Below are 13,393 nucleotides of genomic sequence, written 5' to 3'. Positions count from 1 at the left end.
ACCAACATGTGTTTTTCAAAAACATCATTTGTGACTGCTTGCTGCTTTTTAATTTCTGCTAAGAATTATGACACGCAACTCACATTCAAGAAGTTAGTCGTAAAATGCTATTGCAAAAATCATTCTCCAGTAAACTTCCCAAGAGATTGAACTCCTCTCAGTCCTAGTGAATGAGATTTGCTCTGTGATCCTTGAAACAAACCCTAGGTTGAAGACAAGTTTATGAAGGCATTGGCTGATCTAGTGTGACCTTGTATTTGTCCAAACAGTGTTTCTGTTGAGAAGCACAGACTCCACCAGCCTGGGAATGACTATGCACTATGGAAAAGCAGACTTCCACGCTTTGGAGTACAGGTATCAACATCAGGTTAGCATCTGCCCATCTATACTGACAATGTCATATAAATTTGCTGAATGATTTAAAGGTAGAATTTCTGACTGGAAAAGTGGAATCTAAAAGAATTTCTTGTACTTCAGGGGTACATATTGACATAATTATTTTCATTATTTTACAGAAAGGATTTACTGTTTTCACAGAACATTCTTTCCCATAACACTAGAATATTACACAATGGAGACTGCTCTTTGTTGCATTTTTTACAGATTTCCAATGGATTTAAGTACAGCGGTGTATTAAATAGATATGAGATACAGGCTTAGGCAATACCCAGAAAGTTTAACCATTATTAGCATTCTCCTTGGCACAGCTTTCAACTAGATCATCTAATCCTTTCCCAGACCATTGTCAAGAGTGGTTTGGGAGATGGCCGGACTGAAGATGGATCTAGTAAACAGCTTGTATAATAGTTGTGGAAGAGAAAGGAGTTTAGTTGTATTAAATAATTTGTTGAGCTTATGAATGAGCAAGGTTTTAAATTTGAGTCTTCTAAATCTTTGAAAAATATCCTATCTGTGGGCCATTCTTTCTTTTGCTTGTGATTGCTCCATACAGAAGGTCTTTGTTTTTATAGTTTTAAATCTTCTGTCATTTACTTTTGAAATTAATCAAGTTTCTCAATAACCATATCTTAATGAATGCATATGTAGGGTTTTGTCTGAATAGCATTAAACAGGATTCAATGAATAGCCTATGCAGTCCTTGGGACATGTTTTTTTCTTATTTTTATGCTTTCACTTTATTGGGTAGATTTTCCAACAATTTCAGCTTATCCCCGAGAATACAGGTGCTCTCTAAGCCTGAAAATACATTCCCCACTATTCACTCTTGCTCTTGAGTATTTCCGATGCAACCAGATTGAAATGTGCTTCTGATATTCTGAGTGTCCTGGCTTCCTAACATTTTTTTAAAGGGTCATTCACTTTACTGAGAGTTTTCAACTGAATGAAAAATTCACTGTATTTGATTTTTCCATTCTCACATGCTAAAAGCAGAGTGAAGTACAAAATTATCTTCTTTGAACTTAAAAATTACCATATCAAGATTGAATTACAGACATGATGAAGAGATGCATCTCATCCAAATGAAGCATGTATGTGCTAGTTAGTACTAGTATGCCAACAAGAAGCCAAGAAGATTTCCAGAAATCCTCAGCATCTAAGTCTTGATGATTTTCTAGACATGGTTATCTCCTGTCTAGTGTTATAATGACATAATATTTTTAACAGCTGATATCTCCCCCCCTTAATGATGGCATGTGGATTAACTCATTTGGAAATCCAGTTGACTACATACTGGAAGGAGAATGGGAGATCAGATATTTTTAAATACAGGTGTATTTGTTAGAACCCTGGAATAGCACAAACCTCTTTCATTTGTGTATATTTCAAACCTCTGTTTTGCAGAAAGATTGTAGTGCTCTCAAAAGGCCCAGTATTACATCCAAAACTACAGGTGAAAAACCATTATTCCAATTAGCTATCATCAGTGGTTTCATTTGTCACCAATTATTTAACTTCATAAATCTTTGAGGATTTTGCAAGTAAAGCTCATGCAGCTTTGAAACTGGCTTTTTTTGTTATTTTTAAAAAAATCTGATTATTCACAGCTTGCTAATTTGTAATTGGACTTTTACAACTCAAAAACCTCCAGATTCCATAAAAACTAATTTATCTTTTCTTGGTTTAATTGTGGTATTCACACTCAAAACTGTGGAGTGAGATTGCTTCTAGTGAGTTGTATGCAGTGTTCTGGAACTAATAAAATATATTATTGATTGCTTAATGAAAAGCACCATGTTCATAAAAATTTACTGTGGCTGAGGGTAGATACAAGAGCAACTTCTTATTCTGTTTGGAGGATCACCTGCCATTTTACTTGGGTGTATTTCTGCATATCAAGTGTGCTTTTAAATTAAGTTATGGTTGCCTACAGGGCACTATATTGGGTGGCTCCATTAAGGTGTCCTTATACTTTTCCTTCCATGCAGTGCTACCCGTTGCTTTTAATTTAGCTTAAGATCATCAAAATTAATTATGATAGAGTGTATTAAAAGTTGAAATAGCAAATCAAGGAGTTTTATTAAGTGCCCTTTAGATTTCCTTGTGTTTTTAGTGGTTTTAGCTTTTCATTTGCTCATCACAGTCTGATTCATCGTGATTACTATGAAAAAGATCAGTAAAGCAGAACAGAAATGTCTGACGATGGCTGGAATAACAACAACTCTCATTTTCTAGCTGGTTTGATATCCCTACTAGCCAAAATAAATGTATAACTGTTCTAGTAGTGCTGGTGACTGCTTGTAGGTGCTCTTCCCCTGTTGAGATGTTTGGTCTGTGCACTTGGCAGCAAAGCAGTGGCTGTATTTTAGGCATATGAAAATGCTGCTGGTCCCCCTACATCATCGTAATGGCAAAAATTCCAGTGTCAGTGGCAAATACCAGCAACTATCTCTGCACTGTGATAAGTCTTGTGGTGGGGAATGGTCTCCCCCACTATCAGCTGGACATGGTGCAGCATGCCTGCTGCACTGAGTGCTCAGGGCAGGATTTATTGTAGTTTTTTGATGCACAGTTGCTGTGGACGGGTGAATACCTATCCAGTGTTCCTCTGGGGTCAGTTTGTTTCTGTACTGTGTTGGTTGCTGTCCCAGAGCATAGATCTTGTGAGGTTCCTCTAGACACAAGCTCCTCCTGGGATCCTAATCTACTTGGTGCCCAAGTGAATAATTTATTCTGTCATTCAAGTTCACACCTAATAAACCTTTGTCTTCCTGTGAAAGCAGAGAAACTTTCTTTACACAAATGCTTGAGGTTGTTCAGTCCTCTGCATCTGCTGCATCTCTATTAGTGTCTTACCACCTGGCTGCTCAAGCTTAGGGTGGGATGCACCTGCAATTGGAGAATATGGCCTGGCATTCATTAGTGACATTGCATATACAAAGCTCCCCACATAAGAGATTGTAATATCCATGGTGGATTCCAGACCTAATGACATAATTAACAATATGATCTCAGGCAGATAAGCCATCTACAAAACTCAACCTGGAAACAATCCTGCATGTGGTTCAGCAAACTATCATGTATTCATTTTTCTCATGCTGTAAAGTCATAGATTTTTAAGTGAAAAGACATTATAACCATCTATAATCATCTTCAGCCTTAACATATCTATCCCCATTACATTACTGCAGGTAATACGTTCAAAACATGTACAATACCCATTGATATGTAGATGGACATACTCTTGTTAACCACAGCCTACTTTCAGAGGTTTGATAGTTTAATGACCAACAGAATAACCCAATACCTGTACTTCAACCACTCCACTGAAATAAAGTACATAACAATCTCTGCCAAACATGGTGGTACTCTGTCGGAGTCCAGAGCCTCCCTTTGGCTGCCCCGGATGCCTCGAGACCCTGTCAGGGGGTTCAAGGACCTTGGCAAGAAGTCAAAAACACCTGTAGCTTCGATTTTAGCCCATGGGAGAGGCTGCCAACTTTATATGAGGAATTACAAGCCAAAAGGGTTCGAGTACTGTAATAGGGGAATTGACACAGGGTAAAAAAGTAGAATTTTGGGGTTTTTTTAGAATGTAATTCAGGGGTGCAAGATGGAGGAATCTGGGCGTGCCCTAGCCTTTTCTTCCTTCTTCTTGTCCCCCATGTCTTGGTGTGATAGTGACAGTTTTCTATTGGTCTAGAATAGGGACACACTGTCCAATATAGATTTTAGGTATTGGTACGGGAACTGTAGACATGGTACACATGATTTTGAGTATATAATGTGGGAGACGCCCAGGGCTCGGAGTAGACTGCCATGGCTTCTGTACTAGGTGGACCTCGGCAGGTCAGAGAGAAACTATTATAGATAAGAAAAAATAAACAACCTTGAAAACTCAGCTTCAAGCATTCCAGACCTTTTCTTTGGCTGCTGGGCTAGGGAAAAAAGGACTTTCACACTGTTGGGGTCTTGCCAGCAGACCCTGACAGTACTCAAACACATGTCTTAAATAGACTCGGGTCAAATTAGCATCTCATTTCTAGACGTACCTACTGGCAGTGTGGGTTATCTATACCAGGTTACCTATGAGTGGTACTCCTCAGGGGAAATCACCACTGCATATATGACCCCATATGCACTGGCTTCAAAACCATTAATTCCCTCTCAATCCATAGCACAACTTGTTCCTTTGTATCTCTGGCTCATATATCAAGGCCAACATACTACAAATCAAAGAATGCCATCTATTAACTTATGAAATCAACCACAATTCTTTTGAGGTAAAAGAGGGCAACAAGTATAATTTCATGAGAATGATACAATTCTTGGTAATTTTAATATCTTTTTTTGCAAAACTTAGTTCTCCTCAGTGTTTCAAATCCTCCCTTTTTTCTAGTCAAATTTTGTTTGGATTCACTTTTGATCATGTTATAGCTTTTCCTGACAGATGAAACTTCTACTGATTATCAGAAATATTATTTTACTTATCATGAGCATGTTGTCTCCAGGTCATTTGTCAAAGCAACATAATACGCTGTGTTTTTTCTGTCTTTCACACAGTGAGGTATATTTTGAAGATTGCATCATTACATCTTTCCAGAACCCTTTCCAATTCCTCGGAATACTTTTAGAATTACAGATATTAATTCTGGACACAGAATTCCAGTAATGGTGCCATTAATGCTGCCTTACCACTTTTATCATGTTCCCTTGCTTGCAAATCAATTAAGGATCATGTTAGCTCACTGAAGGAAATCAGGTTCAACTGCTCATCTACCATTATAGTAATTTTTTATCAATCTGGAGACAGAATCATTGCTCTTCACAATAGCTTTTCTCATCTTACAAATAGTCCTTGTTTCTAGATAGAAGTCCTTGCACTTGGCTGCAATAAAACCTACGTTTAGATCTGAACTGACCTCTGCAAACGGTCCAAGTCACTCTGTACAACTGACCTGTTCTCTCTATTATTTACCATTCCACCAATAGGTCATATCCAGTTCCCTGATTAATTGAAAGTAAAAGGAAATAGATTTTTTTTCTGTATAAATTAGTTTAATGCATGAGGCCATGACCCAAAGCCCATTAGACTCACTGAAAGAATTTCTATTGAATTTGGGTAACTTTAGGTTCTGAGTCAGTTGTAGTTTTGCTGTTTTAGAAATTGTTCTGATTCCAGGTTAGAGTAGAATATATGATAGGCTTTCCTGACAGCTACAGAATTGATTTTTCTTAGTTCGGTCTTTATTTATTTTTAAAAATTATTTTAATTTATATAAGTTTTGTTTCCCAGCAAATAAAAGCTGAACAATCCAGGCAGGATGGGACCAAAATCTGGCTTCAGAGCCCACACAGGAGTTAAAAATAATTTTCAGTAGCTTAAGGAGCTAATAGCATATGCATCCAGTTTCTAGAATTATCCATATGCATGGTCTTAATACGTTCTGTATTTTCTTAAAGCATAAATATGTTTGTTCAATTATTTTTCCTCAATGACACAAGAGTTGTTTGATTTGATAATCCTGAGTCAAAATTCAGGCAGGTTGTCAATGTTCTGGGAAAATACAAAATTTCATATTTTCATTCAAATATAGGACATGCTTTTTAAAACATAGAATAATCTTTCACATTTTATAATTTTAAAACATTGAATAATTCAAGTTGTCCTTGTTTCTAGTATCTGTAGAAATAGAATCAATAATCTTTAATAGATGGAAAATACTTTGATAAAGAAAAAAAATATTTTCATTCTACTTGTTTTCTGAACTTTAGTTTCTGATAGCAAGTGGGAGGTATTTTATTTGAATCTATCTTGCCTATATGAGTTTCAAACTAATATTTTTAATGTCTGTTCCTTTGTGTTTTTATAGGTAACATCTAGTGTAGTAAGTTCTGATCTCAGTTTAGATTAAAGCACCAATATAATAACTAATAATAATTCTTAAATCAAAAGTAAGCTGTTACAGAAACATGAGGGGTTACTTTCAGGTGAACATTCCTCAGCATTGGCTTGAAGCCATCTTCAGCAGTCAGCTACAGAAAGATTTATTGGTCAGATGACTTGCATATGTATAACACAAATTAAAATCCCAGTCTTGGAAATTTGTTTAACAATAAAATCCCAGTCCATGTAAACATCTAGACTGTTGTGGAGAAAGCTATGAATCTGTGTGGACTTAAGAACTATAGCAAGCTGCTTCAGGCCACAAGATATTCCCCCATTTTTTCCCCAAATTCATAAGTAGGTTGTTCAAAATGCCTTTACTCTGTTTTTTTATTGATATTAAACACAGTACCTAAACTTTTCTCCCTCCCAGGGGCTAGAGAATGAAATTTTCTTGCTAGTTGTTGCCTCTGTCCTTTGGCACATAAGGCTATATCTTTCAATATCAAAGTAGTTGAGTAAGCTAATTATACTGATCCTAAAAGATTCAATGCCTGTAGGCTTTCTTCGGTGCATTGTGTATTTATATCAGAAGTGAAGCTTCTCTTGTCTGCTTGCTGTGCTGTGCATGGGTTCTTAACCTCCTGCTAAGATCCCAGCTATTGATTTGGGTTGGCTCTCTCTGTAGGTGCCTGGCATGGTGCCTTATTCTCACAAAGCAATAAATACCTGCTTCTGAAAATTGGGACTTTTGCCAGTACCTTTAGATGGCCACCAGAAGCACAGCTTTACTGGTTCACTGGGACTACTGCCTTATTATAAAGATCTAAAATCTGGAAATTGCTGATGATATGCAGTAACTTGAGCAAAGGCAGTAGATGTTCTGCCCTTTGCTGAAAACTGGGTGGATAACATCCTGACATGCAGCTGATAGCTTGCTGCCAGTGGATTTTACTGAAACTTCCTATGTTCTTTTCCTCAAATGGTTTTTAACTTTTTTTCAGAAAGATTCACATATCAAGGGATAGCTAAGTTTTGCACAAAGTCCTATGTAATAAATTCAATACATAGGTAACACTATGTGAGCTGTTTTTCTATTGCACTGATAACTTACAGTCAGCAGTTAAACTATTTTTACATTCCCCAAGTGTGTAATGAAGACACAAGTGGAGAGAGGAGGGGAGAGAGAGAGGCATTTTGCTTATTTTTCTGTGTTTTTTGATAATGTTCATATGTAAGAAAGTCACAACTCCAGTGACAACGTGTGGTGCTGTTCAAGAGCATCCCTGGGCAGTTTCAACAGGTGAAACGTCATGGCAGAAATAACCAGTCAGGCAGTAAAACTGAGGAAGGAAAACCGGGCAGATTGTCAGAAATGTGTTCCTGGCTGAGTGACAAAGACCCTTTCCAACGAGCATACAAACATGTGCATAACTACTTGTGTGAGCAGCATTGCTGAAATTAAGGGAAGGAAAGATTTAAAAAGGAAGGATATTACCACAAGCATTTTTTAAGCTTTCAGCCTTCAGTCTATGGAATAGTTTGGCTTTTACTGCTCAGCTTTACAAAACACTTCAAAAAGTATTGATGTAGCAGAGGGAGGAATATGAGTAATCGAGAAATATAGACTCTTACAGCTCACATTTGTATGACTCATAGTACTCAGGCTATGAAAAGTAGGACAAGATTTAATGCAAGGAATATCGCAAACATTTGTGCCAGTTTATTTTTTCCATCAATAACTTTAAATGACAAAAGATTTCCCTGTTCTCTCCTACATTTTAAGAAGGAAAAGTAATTCACAGCTCCATCTTCACTGCTCTGCTCGGCGAAGACCAAGGACAAATGGCAGGAAAACATGGAGTGTTTTGCTGCAGGTCGGGAGTAGCCACTAGGAGGGGCTGACTACCTTGAAGAGAAGGTAGGGATTGATTTACTAACAATTCTAATAAAAAACGCTAACAAAATAAGTTCAGTACTAAAAGTAGTGCTAAGCTAAGATAAAGTTGAAGTATTTATAAATTATTTACAATGGTTACATAATAACTTGTGGGATAAATGCTTTGTTTGATACTAATGTACTGCCAGGCAGCAAAAATAGTCACAGGCCTGATTTCAAAATAAAACTCAGAACACTGTTCTCTCCTAAAAGATAAAATTTGATTCATGTTAATTCTTAGAAAGAAATGTCCTGTATTTTATGCACCATTGTAGGACACAGATAAAATAGCTGATTGAATAATGAAAAAGAAAAGGTCTCTGTTCTGTATGTGGTTCAAAGTCAGTGTGAGTAAAGCCAGGTGGCCTTGTTCATAAGCATGGCTCTTGGACAAAACAGCATCTGTTTTTCCATAACAACCTTTTTTGCTGCATTATAAAATCTCTTTATATATTTAATACCATAAATAAAACACTGGCATAGAAGACAACTATAAATAAAACACTGGCATTGAGGGAATATGACGAGAGGGAGCTCTCAACTTGTTTCTTAATATCAGTGCCATAGTTAAAAGAAAAGACTGTTGAGTGCCATACTAGAAGGGATGAAGAAGCAACTGCTGCATTCCCTCCAGCCCCCAGACTGGCAAACACTAATAGTAGTGCTGGGAAAATTATAAATGGGATTGTTCAGAGTTATTCCTTTCAATTGAGGCCTCTTTTTTCTCCTCCTTCTCATAGAACTTAGTGCTCATGAAAGACACCAGAGATGACCTCTTATTAAGAGAGATTTTGGAAAAGGTTTCACATTTCAACCAGAGATCAAGCACCATGGCAAACATATGAGATGTTGCTTTTCTACCCTAATTCACAAGACAGTTCATAAAAACTCGTGTTTGGCCTACAATTATAATCACTGATATTTTGTCTGACATTCAGGGCAAATGTGTTTGCAAAAAGAAAGAAGGAGAAAATTTGATTTAGAGAGGTAAATAAGAAATATAAACTTTTTAAAATTTACTGAGAGTCCTGAAATCCAAAATATCACACTGCCAAACTATAGCCCAGTACATTTGGTGAAACAAGGTTTAGTTTTGAGATCTAGCAAAATAAGAAAGGAAAGAACAGAATCCTTAGTTCTCTAAAGGCCAATTTCAGTGATGAAGGCTATGATGAGTATGAAAAATGGGCTAAGAATATTCCTCTTTGAGTGAGGATGGAAAAGATCCAGGTGAAAATGGACAACATGAGCTGACCATCTGTATTCGACAAAAATATATTTTATTTTTGCCATATTCAAAAGTACTCTGCTATGAGTAGGAATCTTTTTCACACTGATGTAATTAGTATCAGTACAAGAAACCTGTCTCCTCTTTCTCTACCAGCAAGTAAAAAAAAACCCCAACAGTAATGACAGTGTAAAAGAATGTTTTCAAAGCAGCCCTTTGCTCTGTGAGAAGGCAAGTTGAATACTGTTCTTAAACAGGAACGATCTCTGAGATTCCACTGAGTTCATACAGAAGTTGGTCCTCTGCCTGTCACAGGTTGCTCTGTGACTTCAGTGCTGCCTTCATGGTGGGGTGAGGAAGGCTGGAAACTACTGCCTTTCACAGAGGCAAGTTCTTGATTTACAGGGAAGAAACAACTCCTGCTGTCAGACAATTCAATATGCCAGTGTAACAAGGGTCTAGGCTTCATAGAAAGACCAGTATCTGCATTCAGAACTTTGTAGGAGCTTCTTTGAGGCAGTATGTTACCTTTGAGGAGAGAAATAACACTCAAAATCCATATGGGAACTGATAGCTTCTGCTTCATTGTCAGCTCAGCTTTGGGGCTGCCTCCCACAAAAGTGTCTTGCTGTGCCCAAGACCTTGCCAAACTCAGATGGGGTCAACCTAGGGCAATATTTTTCCACACTGAAAATTTAGATATACAGTCTCACAGTTTCTATTAAATTAGGATGTCAGAGGAGCTGATGTGTGGGAATATGTGGGATCTAGTTGCCACCACTTTGCCGGATCTTCTAAATGTGAAGGTTCTTAATCATGACCTTCTCATGCCTACTAAGGTTCAGAATCCACATAGTGTAGCTGCCTCTTGCAGATGCATTTCTTCTGTTACAAGGGATTCCCAATTCTGATGAGCTAGAATTGCAGCAGGAGGTGGCAGCTATGCAGAACTGCTTGTGGGTGGAAAAGGGTCTTAAAACACTTTAGAATACTGACTCCTAATTAGTTTACTCAGATATTCCCAATTCCTTCACCACTGATGATGTTGGGAAGCTCAAAGAAAACAAATCATCATTCTATGATGTAGCATACAGTAATGGTATACAGTATACTATCCTATATCAACTATTTAATCTACAAACTCCAGCTATCTGAAAGAGTTCTTTATAGAGACCCTCCATTAGAAAATCAAAGGCAGAAGTCAAGTATCCAGACTAAACATTTTTGAGAGGAGAAAAGAAGACTGTCCAGTCCTACATAGTGGGGCCATATAGTCATGTTAAATTTATTAAACAAAGAGATGCATTATGAGCAAGAGTGATTGCTGTCTTACTATTAAAACAATTCTTTCACTGTGAGGTCTGAGATGTGTCATTGGTATAACTTGATGCCGGAGAATATATCTATCACCGAGCCCACTAGATTCCCACCTACTCTGTCATCTGGCCTGGTGCAGAAATAGAGATTTAAGATATTTAAACATAGGTTTACAGTGCCATTTTATTTCTCTCTTATGTTAGAACTTGCCATTATATTGGGCAAGTATCAAAAGTCCTAGATTGTCTAAAGTGTTTTTAGCCTCCTTATTTAGTGGAGGCTAACCCCCATTAGAAATGCAGTAAAGTGCTTTCTTGGATTAACTGATTCATTGCTGGCAAGCAAATATCAAAGATTTCAGCTGTGATGGCTGAAATACTTGCCATCTCTGGCTGCCCCCATAGGCAGTCTGTTACATCAGAAAACAACTGGGATACCTCAATTACCCATGGCCAAAGTCACTTGGCTAATAGATAATTAGTGGCTTGTGTTAAGAAGCAAGGGTTTCAAGAAGCTGTTGGGAGATGGGTGTGCATTGCTCTTCACTGGAATGCAACCTTATTAGCTTCCTTCAGGAATTCTGTCTGTACCTGGATGGTGTCCTGTTAAAAAGATTATTTCTCAACTCATAGTCAAAATTTTCGTTGCACAGAGAGCATCTGTTTAATATTATTCTGAATGAACTGCAATTTGAACTTGACAGAATATTAGAGTACAAAAAGTCTCCATCAAAAAGAGGAAGTTTTTCTTCTGGTCTAAGTCTGTTGGGATTCTTAATATGGATCCACTTGCTTGTGACAGCACAGATCCTTCACACTAGTACAAAAACCTGAATAAAATTAGAGATTAGTAGCTGTAACAGAAACATGACAACTCTTCATCTTGAGTGAGATTTAGTGTTTAAAATGCAGTTGACCTAATTTTGCTTAGAAATTCTTATATTCTCTTTATCTAGGCTTTCATGCTTAGAAAATCTTATATTCTCTTTATCTAGGCTTTCATGCAGAAGTTTTTTTCAAAATAAGTCTTTTCCATTCTGATGTAGGAACCTTTCTTTCATCTTCCCGTTCCTTTCTGGGAGGGTGCGATATAACTTGACATGCTCATTCTGGAACCTCTTTCACTTTCATTTCATTAGGGCTGGGATAAAATCAGGGAATAAACTGTGCTAAAGTCCACTGTCCAGTATGTCTTAAGTAACTTCAGTCAAACGCATGGTTTTCACTGTGATAAAAGCTTGATTTTGCATCTGTTCATATTTGTATAGAAAAAAAAAAAGTTAGTTGTAGATATCCACAATTTAAAACATTTTTGACTTATTAACTTCTATTTAAAATTAAACTTCTAAAGTAAATATGATCTTTCTTGTGTGAAATTTTCATATTACAGTTAATGAATCCAAAGTTCTTTGCGGCTTTACATAAAGATCCTACTGATTTCAGTGGAGGCTGAAGTACTGCCTCAGAAGTGGCAGAATAAGAATCCTAAACACTGTTTAGTTCCTTAACTTTAGGATTTTAAAATCTATTTTTTAAAATCTATTATTTGAAATAAATTCACTAGGCAAGCACATAAAGCCAATGGTTTGATAGACTGGGAAGTGCCAGCCTTTTCAGAAAATGATCCCTGGTGTTGCAGCCACTATTAAACATGAGAAGAAATCTTTTAAGAAGCTGGGTAAACTTGATGCATCCAAAATCATTAAACACCTGTTCCATTAATGACATGGAATTTGTCCTGTGTACACTTGCAGCAGATTCCATCTGACAGTTCATCTGAGAAAATTGGGCCTAATAAGGAGGGCAGAGGTCCTCAGCTAATGAGCAAGTGGAGGTTCTGATCTATTAGGTTAGACAGAAACTACCCTGTCTTTGAGCCTTAAAATATGACCGGGGCTTCAGCCTTGTTTTGTAACATTTATGAATCAGTGCCTTAATCCTGCAGGACTATCCACCTGAAATCAGTGGAACTATTCACAGGAGTAAAAGATGTACTATTGGGCCACAGCAGTATGTTCCCCATTACATCATTAAGTCCTTCACCACCTCTCAGCTCCACTTCCTCAACATGCTGGCTCATCATCTGGGGAGGATGAGTTAGTCCTGCTTAGCCCTTGCTTAATTTGAAAGAAATGTGCTAAGTGAGGGTTGATTCTTTATAGTGGGAATTCTTGACTAACAGAAAAGTCACCCTTTTTTTCTAACAAAAAGTTCTGTTCTAAGTAAAGTCAGAAGATCAACATGCTTCACATCTGAGGTGAATTTTTTTTGCCAGAAAAGTCAATATTATTGAGTTTATAAATTCCATTTCCAGAAAATATTAATGAGAATGCCAATGAAGATTTTTTTTGGGAAAGCAGGTACATTCAGAGAAAAAAACTCCAGAAAGTAAGTATATTTTGCAGACTTCAGTAACCATGTAAAAAATTAAATAGTGAATAAAACTGCAGAAAATGTTGACTGTGTGAAATAGTTGCAAATATAATTTGGGCCCTGTGCTGCAGTGATGTCATCCTGGAGCTGCATTGTTCATCTGTTTTGTTCTCTGTGTTGTGACTCATTTAATAGTATGTATTGACCCTGAGAAAACCTTGCTAAAATCTCACAGGCACTTATCTCCACTC

General features: G+C 37.2%; 1 long non-coding RNA gene across 3 annotated transcripts in view; it reads left to right on the top strand.

Moving 5' to 3' along the window:
• The window catches only part of LOC137485530 (uncharacterized), a 259,654-nt gene extending 251,450 nt beyond the window's left edge, over positions 1–8,204 (top strand). For all 3 annotated transcript variants that reach the window (XR_011005359.1, XR_011005356.1, XR_011005360.1), the window contains one exon: positions 8,073–8,204. This is a non-coding gene — a long non-coding RNA (uncharacterized lncRNA). The remainder of the gene's footprint in view (positions 1–8,072) is intronic.
• Positions 8,205–13,393: the final 5,189 nt, after the last annotated feature.

This window comes from Anomalospiza imberbis, chromosome 1 (genome assembly GCF_031753505.1).
Source record: "Anomalospiza imberbis isolate Cuckoo-Finch-1a 21T00152 chromosome 1, ASM3175350v1, whole genome shotgun sequence".
NCBI lineage: Eukaryota > Metazoa > Chordata > Aves > Passeriformes > Viduidae > Anomalospiza > Anomalospiza imberbis.
Note: the sequence above shows the minus strand (reverse complement) of the source record. Positions and strands in the feature narration are given on the sequence as shown.